Source organism: Oncorhynchus masou, chromosome 18 (genome assembly GCF_036934945.1).
Source record: "Oncorhynchus masou masou isolate Uvic2021 chromosome 18, UVic_Omas_1.1, whole genome shotgun sequence".
NCBI lineage: Eukaryota > Metazoa > Chordata > Actinopteri > Salmoniformes > Salmonidae > Oncorhynchus > Oncorhynchus masou.
The window spans coordinates 18,693,529-18,708,280 of record NC_088229.1 but is presented as its reverse complement, the minus strand read 5'-3'; the positions used below and the strand labels follow the sequence as shown (position 1 = coordinate 18,708,280).

Genomic DNA, 14,752 nt, shown 5'->3' with positions numbered 1-14,752 from the left:
CCATTCCTGTTTTTTATTAAAGAACTCTGTTTTCTGTTAAAACCGCGTTTTTGGGTCTTCACTCAAGTTCATAACAGAAGAATCAGACCACGAATGGACCCAGCGGCTCCGGACCCTTTTCACTCCGCCGTCGAGATCCAGGGAGCGATGCTAGGCAGACACGAGGAGGAATTGTCTGCTGCTCAACATGCCGTTGAGACCCTGGCCGTCCAAGTCTCCGACCTCACAAGACAGGTTCACCAACTCCACCTCGATCCACCGCCCACTTCCAGGGTTTCCGAGTCTCCGGGCCCAGGATCAACAACCCGCCGTGTTACTCTGGGGAGCCCACTGAGTGCCGCTCATTCCTCACTCAGTGTGATGTGGTGTTCTCTCTCCAGCCCAACACTTACTCCAGGGGCGCAGCCCGCCCGCCCTACGTCATTTCTCTCCTTACCGGACGGGCGCGTGAGTGGGGCACGGCAGTCTGGGAGGCGAGGGCTGAGTGTATTAACCAGTATCAGGACTTTAAGGAGGAGATGATACGGGTTTTTGACCGTTCTGTTTTTGGCGAGGAAGCTTCCAGGGCCCTGTCTTCCCTATGTCAGGGGAATAGATCCATAACGGATTATTCTATTGAGTTTCGCACTCTCGCTGCCTCTAGTGACTGGAACGAGCCGGCTTTGCTCGCTCGTTTTCTGGAGGGTCTCCACGTCGAGGTTAAGGATGAGATCCTCTCCCGGGAGGTTCCTTCCAGTCTGGACTCCTTAATAGCTCTCGCTATTCGCATAGAGCGACGGTTTGATCTTCGTCGCCGAGCTCGTGGAAAGGAGCTCACGTTCTCCGTTGCTCCCCTCTCCACATCACTGCCACCTGCCGCATCACTGCCACCCTCCTCCGCCGGCTCGGATGCTGAGCCTATGCAGCTGGGGGTATTCGCATCTCGGCCAAGGAGAGGGAACGGAGAATCACCAATCGCCTCTGTCTCTACTGCGGCTCCGCTGGTCATTTTGTCACCTCATGTCCAGTAAAAGGCCAGAGCTCATCAGTAAGAGGAGGGCTACTGGTGAGCGCAACTACTCAGGCCTCTCCTTCTGGATCACGCACTACCTTTCCGGTCCATCTCCGCTGGCCCGGTTCATCTGCTTCCTGCAGTGCCTTGATAGACTCTGGGGGCGGAGGGCTGTTTTATGGACGAGACCTGGGCTCGGGAACATGACATTCCTCTCAGACAGTTAGGGGAGCCCAGGGCCTTGTTCGCTTTAGATGGTAGTTCTCTCCCCAAGATTCAGCGTGAGACGCTGCCTTTAACCCTCACTGTCTCTGGTAATCATAGCGAAACCATTTCTTTTTTAATTTTTCGTTCACCTTTTACACCTGTTGTTTTGGGTCATCCCTGGCTAGTGCGCCATAACCCTTCTATTAATTGGTCTAGTAATACTATCCTATCCTGGAATGTTTCTTGTCATGTAACCTGTTTAATGTCTGCTATCCCTCCTGTTTCCTCTGTCTCTTCTTCACAGGAGGAGCCTGGCGATTTGACAGGGGTGCCGGAGGAGTATCACGATCTGCGCACGGTGTTCAGTCGTTCCAAGGCCACTTCTCTCCCTCCACACCGGTCGTATGACTGTAGTATTGATCTCCTTCCGGGAACTACTCCCCCGGGGTAGATTATACTCTCTGTCGGCTCCCGAACGTAAGGCTCTCGAGGATTATTTGTCGGTTTCGCTCGACGCCGGTACCATAGTCTCCTCCTCCTCCCCCGCCGGCGCGGGGTTCTTTTTGTTCAGAAGAAGGACGGGTCCCTGCGCCCATGCGTGGATTATCGAGGGCTGAATGACATAACAGTTAAGAATCGTTATCCGCTTCCTCTTATGTCTTCAGCCTTCGAGATCCTGCAGGGAGCCAGGTTTTTCACCAAATTGGACCTTCGTAACGCCTACCATCTCGTGCGCATCAGGGAGGGGGACGAGTGGAAGACGGCGTTTAACACTCCGTTAGGGCACTTTGAATACCGGGTTCTTCCTTTCGGCCTCGTTAACGCTCCAGCTGTCTTTCAGGCACTAGTTAACGACGTCCTGAGAGACATGCTGAACATTTTTGTTTTCGTTTACATGGATGATATCCTGATTTTTTCACCGTCTCTCTCGATTCATGTTCAGCACGTGCGGCGCGTCCTCCAGCGCCTTTTGGAGAACTGTCTTTATGTGAAGGCTGAGAAGTGCACTTTTCATGCCGCCTCTGTCCCTTTTCTCGGTTCCGTTATTTCCGCTGAGGGCATTAAGATGGATCCCGCTAAGGTCCAGGCTGTCATTGATTGGCCCGTTCCTAAGTCACGCGTCGAGCTGCAGCGCTTTCTGGGCTTCGCTAATTTCTACCGTCGTTTCATCCGTAATTTCGGTCAGGTGGCAGCTCCTCTCACAGCCCTTACTTCTGTTAAGACGTGCTTTAAGTGGTCCGTTTCCGCCCAGGGAGCTTTTGATCTTCTTAAGAATCGTTTTACATCCGCACCTATTCTTGTTACACCTGACATCTCTAGACAGTTTGTTGTTGAGGTTGACGCGTCAGAGGTGGGCGTGGGAGCCATTCTTTCTCAGCGCTCTCTCTCTGACGGCAAGGTCCATCCTTGCGCGTTTTTCTCTCATCGCTTATCGCCGTCAGAACGTAACTATGATGTTGGTAATCGCGAACTGCTCGCCATCCGCTTAGCCCTAGGCGAATGGCGACAGTGGTTGGAGGGCGACCGTTCCTTTTGTCGTTTGGACTGACCATAGGAACCTTGAGTACATCCGTTCAGCCAAACGACTTAATGCGCGTCAGGCTCGTTGGGCTCTGTTTTTCGCTCGTTTCGAGTTTGTTATTTCTTATCGTCCGGGCTCAAAAAACACCAAACCTGATGCTTTATCTCGTCTCTTCAGTTCTTCTGAGGTCTCCACCGACCCCGATGGGATTCTCCCTGAGGGGCGTGTTGTCGGGTTGACTGTCTGGGGAATTGAGAGGCAGGTAAAGCAAGCACTCGCTCACACTCCGTCGCCGCGAGCTTGTCCTAGGAACCTTCTGTTCGTTCCCGTTCCTACTCGTCCGGCCGTTCTTCAGTGGGCCCACTCTGCCAAGTTAGCCGGCCACCCCGGCCTTCGGGGTACGCTCGCTTCCATTCGCCAGCGTTTCTGGTGGCCCACTCGGGAACGTGACGCGCGTCGATTTGTCGCCGCTTGTTCGGTCTGCGCGCAGACTAAATCTGGGAACTCTCCTCCTGCCGGCCGTCTCAGACCGCTTCCCATTCCCTCTCGACCGTGGTCTCACATCGCTTTAGATTTTATCACCGGACTGCCTTCATCAGCGGGGAAGACAGTTATTCTTACGGTTGTCGATAGATTCTCTAAGGCGGCTCATTTCATTCCTCTCGATAAGCTCCCTTCTGCTAAGGAGACGGCTCAGATCATTATCGAGAATGTTTTCCGAATTCATGGCCTTCCGTCTGACGTCGTTTCCGACAGAGGCCCGCAGTTCACGTCTCAATTTTGGAGGAGTTTTGCCGTTTGATTGGGGCTTCCGTCAGTCTCTCGTCCGGCTTTCATCCCCAGTCTAACGGTCAAGCCGAACGGGCCAATCAGACTGTTGGTCGCATTTTTTACGCAGTCTTTCTTTTCGTAACCCTGCGTCTTGGTCAGAACAGCTCCCCTGGGCAGAGTCGCCCACAACTCGCTTCCTCGTCTGCTACCGGTCTATCCCCTTTTCAGTGTAGCCTCGGGTACCAGCCTCCGCTGTTCTCATCTCAGCTCGCCGAGTCCTGCGTCCCCTCCGCTCAGGCTTTTGTCCAGCGTTGCGGCGCACCTGGAAGGGGTCAGGTCGGCACTTTGCCGTAATAGGGCGCAGACTGTGAGGGCCGCTAATAAGCGTAGGACCAAGAGTCCTAGATATTGTTGCGGTCAGAGAGTATGGCTCTCCACTCAGAACCTTCCCCTTAAGACAGCTTCTCGCAAGTTGGCCCCGATTCATTGGTCCGTTCCGTATTTCCCAGGTCATTAATCCTGTCGCAGTGCGACTTCTTCTCCAGCTATCTTCGTCGCGTTCACCCGGTCTTCCATGTCTCCTGTGTTAAGCCCGTTCTTCGCGCCCCGCTCGTCCCTCCCCCCCCCCATCCTTGTCGAGGGCGCACCCATCTACAGGGTTCGTAAGATTTTGGACATGCGCCCTCGGGGCCGTGGTCATCAGTACCTAGTGGATTGGGAGGGGTACGGTCCTGAGGAGAGAGTTGGGTTCCCTCTCGGGACGTGCTGGACCGTTCGCTGATCGATGATTTCCTCCGTTGCCGCCAGGTTTCCTCCTCGAGTGCGCCAGGAGGCGCTCGGTGAGTGGGGGGGTACTGTCATGTCTTGTTATGTCTGTTCCTGTCCTTTCTCTTCATTCTCTCTCTCTGCTGGTCTTTTTAGGTTACCTTCTCTGTCTCTCATTCCTCAGCTGTTCTACATCTGCCCTAACTAGCTCATTCTCTCTTTCCCCACCTGTTCTCTCTTCCCCCTCTGATTAGGTCTCTATTTCTTTCTCTGTTCCTGCTACTTTCAGTGTCTGATTCTTGTTTGTGTTTTTGATGCCAGAAGCAAGCTGTCGTCTCGTTTGCTTCCACCTTGTCCTGTCCTGTCGGAGTCTGCATGCATGGCAGGTGCAACCTGCATTATACTACGTTCTTTTGTTCCATTGACTACGTTGGAAGAGGATTTATGCCATTCCTGTTTTTTATTAAAGAACTCTGTTTTCTGTTAAAACCGCGTTTGGGTCTTCACTCAAGTTCATAACAATACTATCGAACAGTAGTAAAGATGGGACAAGATCAGAGCCTGAATAACTAGTACAGTAGATGTGTCAAAAACGCAGAACATGTATATTTTTTCACAACAGACATACCTCTCCCCATCTTCACAACAACTTTGTCAATATGACTTGACTATGATATCCTCCTAGGAGTTCAGCTTTTTAAACGGTCACACCCTTTATGCACAACTCCAGTTGAGGTTTAGGTCTAAGAATGGTTTGAACCAAACACAATGTTGTTTTTTTTAGATGTATTTAAGACCAGTTTATTGTTAATTACCCATTCTGACACGAACACCTTGCTAAGAGTCTTAGTGAAAACACTGGCTTTAGGTGCTGATGTATGCTGATGTTTGCACTTTCTACACATAATCATTTTAGCTTGGCTAATCATTTGTGGTACATCATTTGTAAAAATAGAGAAGAGTAACGGACCAAGGCTACTGCCCTGAGAGATACCGCACTGTACATATCTGATGTTAGAGAAGCAGCTTAGCCAATCAGTCATCCAAGTCAATACAGTACAAGTTGAGTGCCCTTCCCTAAATGCATGCTGAAAGTCAGTAGGTTATAATGTTATTTTTCAAAGAACGAGTTTTTGTTAAAAAATGACTCAGTTTACTAAGAACAGGCAGCAAACTGATTGGGTGGCTGTTAAGGCCAGCAAAGGTAGTGCAATTACTTCCTTGCATGCCTGTGGACACACACAAACACTTCTTTAGGCTTTGGTTAAAAACATGGCAAATAAGGGTGGCAATAAAGTCTGCTACCATTCCCAATAGTTTACCATCTAAGTTCTCTATATCTGGTGGCTCATCATTATTGATGCATAACAATTGTTTTTCCACCTCCTCCACACGAACTTCACCAAATTCAAAACAGGAATCATTCTCTTTCATTATTAGATCTTCAATACACAAATATGATGGTTTACTGTTCAATGTTATTAAACTTCTGTTTGTCCACGTTACCAGTGAAACAGCCATTGAAATGATTGGCTATATCAAAAGGGTTTGTTATAAATGACCCATCAACTTAAAACGACTAGCAAACAGCTCGGACACCTCACAAGACATGCCACCATGAGTTTCTTCACAGTCCAAGTCCAGCACAGACTCTGGGAAATGCACAGTATTACATAGAGACATGACTACATGGAACTTTATTCCACATCAAGTAACTCAAGCAGTAACAACTACAACTTATGGAACAACACGGGCAGTGAAGAGACACACACACAATATTACAATGTATGGTAATGTACCTGATCCATCCTACTCAGCACCAAGGACTGTGTGCACCAGGGAGGGCGCGGTTACATCCAGGCAATAGAACCTTTAAAGGTGTGAGGGGAAGCCCAACTAGCCACTGCACAAAACGAGAGTGCATGAAGGTCGTTAAAGCGCTTGGCAGTGGCCAAGGAGAGCAACAAGGCCATCTTATAAGACAGAGTCTTAAGAGCCACGGTCTCCAGAGGTTCAAAGTGATCGCATATAATTGCATCCTGAACCAGTGCCAAAGCCCATGATGGGGCAAGTGGCTTGGAGACCGGACGGAGACTCCCTTTGATAAAACGACAAACCAGGGGGTCAGACCCGATTGTCGTCTCACATAGACCTACGTGGCAGGCTGAGATCGCCACCAACCTTAAAGGTGGAAAAGGCCGTGCCCTTGTTGAGTCACTCCTGTAGGAAGGAGAGAACGGCAGTGATGGAACAATGACGGGGGCCAAGTCACATCTCTTACACCATCTCTAATACCCTCTACTTCAGGTCGTAAAGACCTCTTGTAAAAGGGGCTATGGCGCTCTGAATTGTGGCAACCACATTCGGAGGCAAGCTTTTTTTATTTGTGGCAGTTGCTCCCCTGGGGCGACTCCGTATGTGGGCAACCTGTCCTGTGGAAGGGATATGGGACCTGCCAGGCCAGACAACGACGCCCTTGAAAGGTTAATTGTTTTGCATGTGAATATTCTGAACCATCACCTTGGCCTATCGGCCTGTATGTAAATGGGAACCATTTGAGAACTGAACTTGGGGAACAGTGTTAACCTGACTCAACTTCTGGGTCTTGAGTTGGGGGCACCTGTGCTACACCTCTGCCGTGTGTAAACGAGCTTGTGACCTGACGCAGGACTCCTAAGAAGACTCTGGTCGGCGAGGTTGGAGGAGCTCTGCCGGCTTCTCGAGCCCCCACACATTACACTAGGTGTGCCGCTTCTTCCATGTCCCTCCAAATGGAACCGAGGTGGTCTCCGCTGCTCATTGCTTGGAGTGATGCCTGTGCCCTGAGGCAACACGTTGCTGGTGAGCAGACGGTCCGTGTCCCTGGGACGGAGCTGCCGGGGATGGCTACTGAGGCTTCTTAGGGATCCTCCAGTTCTGGGAGGGAGGCCTCATGGTGACGACCTGAGTGAATGTGGGCTTCTGGGGCTTGATTCCGTGGTAACAGGGAACCCACGTCTCCTTTATTTTAGACTCGAACCTGGCCTGGATCTCCGATATGTCGGATGGTCCAAACAGTTTGGTGGGATTGAGCTGTCCATTCAGGATCTTTAGCTTCTCCCTCTCAGACATCCAGAGGGCTCTCTGGCCAACGATTGAATGCACCATGATCCTCCCAAAAGCCTCAGCGTACACTTGAGTGGTATGGCCGATAAGGGGACTTTGCTTCTCCCCGTCGACGGTGCCAGACAGAAAGGAGGGCAGATGGTTTCACAGAGTGCCCCGTCTGGGCTGCAGATCAGAAATCCTTTCATACACGGACGCAGTGAAGCGGTCATTGGGTTGAGCGAGCTTGGGGGCAGAGGAAGAGGAGCTCAAAGCTGTCGGGTCAAGGTGCTCAGCCAGGGAAGGCTCCACAGGAAACGGGCTGAGCCATCCTGACAACTACATGCTGTGCATATCCAAGTGGCGGAAGTCAGGAAAAGTTGACTTGAGTAGCTCTGCCCAGGAAGACTCCAACAAAAACACCAGATAGTCTGAGAATGCTGGTAAACACTGTCAGACGGATGTAGAATCACTCAGAGGAGATTCCATCCATCCTAGTCTTCTTGGAAGGTGGGGGAGGTGTGGGAAACTCAACGTCAAGGGGCGGTCAGTTATTGATTCCTGCACTACCTCTTCAGTCTAGTCGGGTAGCACAAACTAAGCAGAAGGTAGAAATTCTTCAGGGGAGTAATCCATTTTCTGGTCAGAGAGGGTGCTACCTGATGTCGATGAGAGCCTCCATAGAGTGTTCAGCGGTGAGGCAAGTAGTACAGAGTGGATGGGAATCCGTCCTGGACATGTAATGCCCGCACTTTGGAAGAGTAAGCTTTGCTCTGCTTTTTCTCCCCCTTCCCTGACGACTTAGCTGGTTAGCATGTCAACACCTCGTTTCGACCAGACGGATGAAAGCAAATGGAATTACCGGGGGGCTAGCTAGCCAGAAACAGAAAGCTTTACTTACCAGGGTGGTGGAAAAGAAATGCAATCTTTATACAAAACCAGTGAAAGGATTGGACACACCTACCCTTTCAGTTTTTTTTTCTGTATTTTTACTATTTTCTACATTGTAGAATAATTAATGAAGACATCAAAACAATGAAATAACACATGGAATCATTTAGTAACCCCCCCAAAAATTGTTAAACAAATCAAAATATATTTTAGAATCTTCAAAGAAGCCACCCTTTGCCATGATGACAGCTTTGCACACTCTCAACCAGATTCATGAGGTAGTCACCTGGAATGCTTTCCAACAGTCTTGAAGGAGTTCCCACATATGCTGAGCACTTGTTTGCTGCTTTTCCTTCACTCTGCGGTCCAACTCATCCCAAACTGGGTTGAGGTCAGGTGATTGTGGAGGCCAAGTCATCTGATGCAACGCTCCATCACTCTCCTTCTTGGTCAAATAGCCCTTACACAGCCTGGAGGTGTGTTTTGGTTCATTGTCCTGTTGAAAAACAAATGATAGTCCCACTAAGCCCCAACGAGATGGGATGGCGTATCGCTGCAGAATGCTGTGGTAGCCATGCTGGTTAAGTGTGCCTTGAATTCTAAATAAATCAGACGGTGATTTGCTGGTGACACTATCACACCTCCTCCTCCATGCTTCACGGTGGGAACCACACATGCGGAGATCATCCGTTCACCTACTCTGTGTTTCACAAAGACACGCAGTTGGAACCAAAAATCTAAAATTTGGACTCATCAGATCAAAGGACAGATTTCCACTGGTCTGATGTCAATTGCTAGTGTTTCTTGGCCCAAGCAAGTCTATTTTTATTGGTGTCCTTTAGCAATGTTTATTTTACAGAAATTCAACCATGAAGGCTTGATTCACGCAGTCTCCTCTGAACAGTTGATGTTGAGATATGTATGTTAATTGAACTCTGAAGCATTTATTTGGGCTGCAATTTCTGAGGCTGGTAATACTAATGAACGTATCCTCTGCAGCAGAGGTATCACTGGGTCTTCCTTTCTTGTGGTGGTCCTCATGAGAGCCATTTTCATCATAGCGCTTAATGGTTTTTGCGACTGCAAATTTTCAGAATTGACTGAACTTCATGTCTTAATGTATTGATAGTGTCACGCCCTGACTGTAGATTGCTTTGTATGCTTTGTATGTATCTATTTTTAGTTTGGTCAGGATGTGATGTCGGTGGGTATTCTATGTTGTAGGTCTAGGTTATTGTTTTTCTATGTGTTTGTCCTGGTATGGTTCTCATTCAGAGGCAGAAGTCTATCGTTGTCTCAGATTGAGAGCCATACTTAAGTAGCCTGTTTTCCCATTTTGAGTTGTGGGTGATTCTTTTCTGTTTAGTGTTTTTGGTGCACCTTGCAGAACTGTTCGTTTGTCGTTTTTGTTCCAGTAGTCATCTTTATTAAAATAATTATGAATACGTACCACGCTGCACTTGGGACCTCTTCTCCTTCTCCTGATGACAATCGTTACAGATAGACTGTTGTTTCTCTTTGCTTTGAGCTGTTCTTGCCACAATGTGGACTTGGATTTTTACCAAATAGGGATATCTTCTGTATAACAACCCTACCTTGTCACAACACAACTGATTGGCTCAAATGCATGAAGAAGGAAAGAAATTCCATACATTAAGAAGGCACACCTGTTAATTGAAATGAATTCCATGTGACTACCTCATGAATCTGGTTGAGAGAATGACAATATTGTGCAATGCTGTCATCAAGGCAAAGGGTGGCTACTTTGAAGAATCTCATATTTTTTAAATTTGTTTAACACTTTTTTTGGTGTTATTTCATAGTTTTGACGTCGTCACCATTATTCTACAATGTAGAATATAGTAAAAAGAAAAGAAAATCCCTTGAATTAGTAGGTGTAAGGCCTGTAGGACCTGCCTTGTTGACAGTGCTGTCAAGCAGGTACAGCAGTGCCTTATCATGGACATACAACAGTAGCTAAGCTGGGGAGAAGTATCAATATGTTTTGACCATGACAGTACAATCTAGGGTTACTCCAAGCATTTTAGTCATCTCAATTTGCTCAATTTCCACATTATTAATTACAAGATTTATTCGAGGTTTAGTGAATGATTTGTCCCAAATACGATGCTTTAGAAATATTTAGGTCTAACTTATTCCTTGCCAGCCACTCTGTCACTAACTGGAAATCTTTGTTAAGTGTTGCAGACATTTCAGTCTCTGTAGTAGCTGTTGAGTCATCCGCATACATAGACACTCTGGCTTTCCTCAAAGCCAGTGGCAATTCATTAGTAAAGATTGAAAAAGTAATGGGCCTAGACAGCTGCCTTGGAGAATTCCTGATTCTTCCTGGATTATGTTGGAGAGGCTTCCATTAACCAACACCCTCTGTGTTCTGTTAGACGGGTAACTCATTATCCCAATATAGCAGGGGGTGTAAAGCCATAACACATAGGGATGCACGATATATCGGAATCGGACGATATTAGCCAAAAATGCCAACATCGGCCCGATGTCTAGTTTAAACCTGATATGCAAAAAAAGTGATTTTCAGCGAGACAACTCAAAGGCGAAATCCATTAACGCCAAGATAATGGAATTCATTGCCCTTGACAATCAATCATGCTCTGATTTCGCCGACTGGTCGAGCCCTGGTACACACTATTTTTCAAATGTTGCCCTACCGGAGTTACACAGTATTGTTGAAACTCACATCCATGAGCTTGACTACTGACATTTGGTCCAGCTACTTCGATGCAGACAAACAGGGTTAACGTGAAATGTTACATACACAGCTGGACAAGATGGAGACGGACAAAATGACAGTGCGCACCGAGGCCATGGACAGACAGCGTTGAAACTTCACTGCTTGACATGCATGATGAAATCCTGGTTTGGAATGAAATGATTGAACAGCACGGCAAGTAAGTGAAATAAATAGGTTTTGATTATGTGTTACTGGTAACGGGGACATACGTATATTCCAACAAAATAACTTTTTGGCTAGTGTGGTGTGTGTGTAACCTTAGCTAGCCAAGTCAGTTAAGAACAAATTCTTATTTACAATGACGCCTATTCCGGACAATACTGGGCCAATTGTGTGCTGCCCTATGGGACTCCCAGTCACAGCCAGATGTGATACAGCCTGGATTCGAACCAGGGACTGTAATGATGCCACTTGCACTGAGATGCAGTGCCTTTGACCGCTTCGTCCGTGTGTGTGTTAACTATTTAACTGTATTAGAATGCTTAAAAGGCTGCACATTTTTTTTAGGTATCGTTTTTTTGGGCCAAGGAAAATGTCAAAGGCCGCACTGAAGTCTAACAAAACAGCCCCCACAAACTTTTTATCAACAATTTCTCTCAGCCAATCATCAGTCATTCGTGTAAGTGGTGGCAGGTAGCCTAGTGGTTACAGCGTTGGACTAGTAACCGAACATTCACAAAATCGAATCCCTGAGCTGACAAGGTAAAAATCTGTCATTATGCTGCTGAACAAGGCAGTTAACCCACTGTTCATAGGCCGTCATTGAAAATAAGAATTGCCTAGTTAAATAAAAGGTTAAATGTTGAATGTCTGATATAGGCATGCTCAAAGTTTGTCAATTTCTTTACTGTAAAATAGCATTGTATCTGGTCAAACACAATATTTCCCAAAAGTTTACTGAGGGTTGGTAACAGGCTGTTTGATCGGCTAGTTGAGCCAGTAAAGGGGGCTTTACTATTCTTAGGTAGCAGAATTACCATTGCTTCCCTCCAAGCCCGAGGGCACTCACTTTCCAGAAGGCTAAAATTGAAGATATGGCAAATAGGAATGGTTGAAGTCTTCAACCAATGACCCGCAAGAGGGTGTGTCCCATAGTGAGTTAAACCAGTCGACTAAGAGAACACTTTGCTGCATTTTGATTTGACTTTATATTCATTTGTATTATCTGTCCTAATGTATAGTCAACTTCATGACATATTACATTCCAATAACTGCTATAACAATGGTGCACATAATCGTGCTATATTCAGAGCTCCAGGCTTGAGGTCTGTATTTGTCCATTATGGTAGGCCACAAGACAATTTCGCTACTTGTTCAATCCCCTGCAATTGATAATTGACTGAGCCATCTAATTATTATTGTAGGGACTCTGATCTAGGCATAAATAAACACTGTAGGCCTATGCCTAAAGAAACTCAATCAACCACCAATCTCTCTGATAATTATATATTAAATGAATCTGTAGGAAACGTAATTGTGTGCTGCCCTATGGGACTCCGGAAACACAGATCACTGCACCTGTACATCGTCCATCTGTAAATAGCTCATCCAACTACCTCATCGCCATACTTAGGGTGGCTGGGTAGCCTAGTGGTTAGTGTTGGACTAGTAACCCAAAGGTTGAAAGTTCATATCCCTGAAATGACAAGGTACAAATCTGTCGTTCTGCCCCTGAACAGGTAGTTAACCCACTGTTCTGAGGCCGTCATTCAATATAAGAATTTGTTCATTACTGCCTTGCCTAGTTAAATAAAGGTACAATACTGTTATTTATTTTGCACCCCAGTATCTCTACTTTCACATTCATCTTCTGCACATCTATCACTCCAGTGATTAATTGCTATGTTGTAATTATTTCGCCACTATGGCCTATTTATTGCCTTACCTCCCTTAACCTACCTCATTTGCACACACTGTATATAGACTTTTTCTATTGTATTATTGACTGTATGTTTGTTTATTCCATGTGTAACTCTGTGTTGTTGTTTGTGTTGCACTGCTTTGCTTTATCTTGGCCAGGTCGCAGTTGTAAATGAGAACTTGTTCTCAACTAGCCAATCTGGTTAAATAAAGGTGAAATAAAAAAAATACAATTCATTCACACAAAAAAAAACATTAGGCTCACAATGTACCAAGCCATAGCAGCCTCATCTATTATAGTCAAAAACGCTCCAAAATAAGACTATCAGTTTCATTTTCAAAGGAAAATCTATTTCAAAAGCAATATTTATTGTACATTTTCAAAATATGAACTACTGCAAGTTCCTAAACACAGTCAAAGTAGTAGAGTATCTAGTTACAACAGATAACAAGTCGACAGTGGGCTCGGCAGTAGCCTATAGGTTGATCCGGTGGGTGTGCGCACACTACGCAGTTTCTTCAGCACCAGAGCCACGCGCATCTTCATATATTCCTCGCTGGTTTACTCCGTTCAATAGTCTATAGAGTGGGTAAAGTTGGGCGCTAAACGCATAATTCTCACTGTAGATAATATTATTTTTAAATCTGAAATTATTTTCAAAATACAAAAACAAAATGGTTGCTGTAATTTTATTTTATACAAAGTGCGTCACACATTGAGAACAAAGTCGTCGATCCATAGCCTCTCTAAATAAAATTGACTGACTGAAATGCTCATAAAAATTGCATATGGGAGACAATCGATTATATGCACACTATGTAAGCTGATATGCGGTTAGTTTAAACAGTTGTACTTACCTGGAATGACCTAAAGATGCTGCTGAAATAGTGCAAATGATTGACACGTCTTGAATGGAACTAAATAATCGTATTAAATAAATCTCTCTTCTGTAATAGTTACTTCTTCATGTGTACAAAGTGACTGCTTATCACATTCCAATAATGATTCTCCTGTCCAAAGTATCTCACTTTGCGTCTGAGCGCGCCTGCTTTTAAAGCCCCACTGACGAATCCGCTAGAATATTCCACCGGATGTGACGCACAAACGGTCCATTCTTGTTCTGGCCATTGTAATGAACAAATTTACGCTACAAAACCAGAAGTATGTGGACACCTGCTCGTCAAACTTCTCGTTCCAAAATCAAGGGAATTAATATAGGGTTGGTCCACCTTTGTTGCTGTCACAGCCTTGACTCTTATGGGAAGACTTTCCACTTGATATTGGAACATTGCTGTGGGGAATTGCTTCCATTCAACCACAAAAGCATTAGTGAGGGAGGGCACTAATGTTGGGCGATTAGGCCTGGCTCGCAGTCGGCATTCCAATTCATCCCAAAGGTGTTCGATGGAGTTGAGGTCAGGGCTCTGTGCCGGCCAGCCAAGTTCTATACCGATCTCGGCAAACCATTTCTGTATGGCCCTCGCTTTGTGCACGGGGGCATTGTCATGCTGAAACAGGAAAGGGCTTTCCCCAAACTATTGCCACAAAGTTGGAATCACAATTGTTTAGAATGTCATTGTATGCTGTAGCTTTAAGATTTCCCTTCACTGGAACTAAGGGGCCTAACCCGAACCATGAAAAACAGCCCCAGATCATTATTCCTCCTCCACCAAACTTTACGGTTGGCACTATGCATTGGGGCAGGTAGTGTTCTCCTGGCATCCACCAAACTCAGATTAGTCCGTCGGACTGCAAGATAGTGAAGTATGATTCATCACTCCAGAGAATGCGTTTCAACTGCCCCAGAGTCCAATGACGGTGAGCTTTACACCATTCCAGCGACGCTTGGCATTGTGGATGGTGATCTTAGGCTTGTGTGCAGCTGTTCAGTCA

At 46.3% G+C, this 14,752-nt stretch overlaps 1 protein-coding gene across 2 annotated transcripts in view; it reads right to left on the bottom strand.

The window, feature by feature from the left end:
• Positions 1–13,807, bottom strand: part of tmem269 (transmembrane protein 269) — a 37,413-nt gene extending 23,606 nt beyond the window's left edge. For both annotated transcript variants that reach the window (XM_064922456.1, XM_064922458.1), the window contains exon 1: positions 13,717–13,807. The gene's annotated coding sequence lies outside the window, so the exon portion shown is untranslated. The remainder of the gene's footprint in view (positions 1–13,716) is intronic.
• Positions 13,808–14,752: the final 945 nt, after the last annotated feature.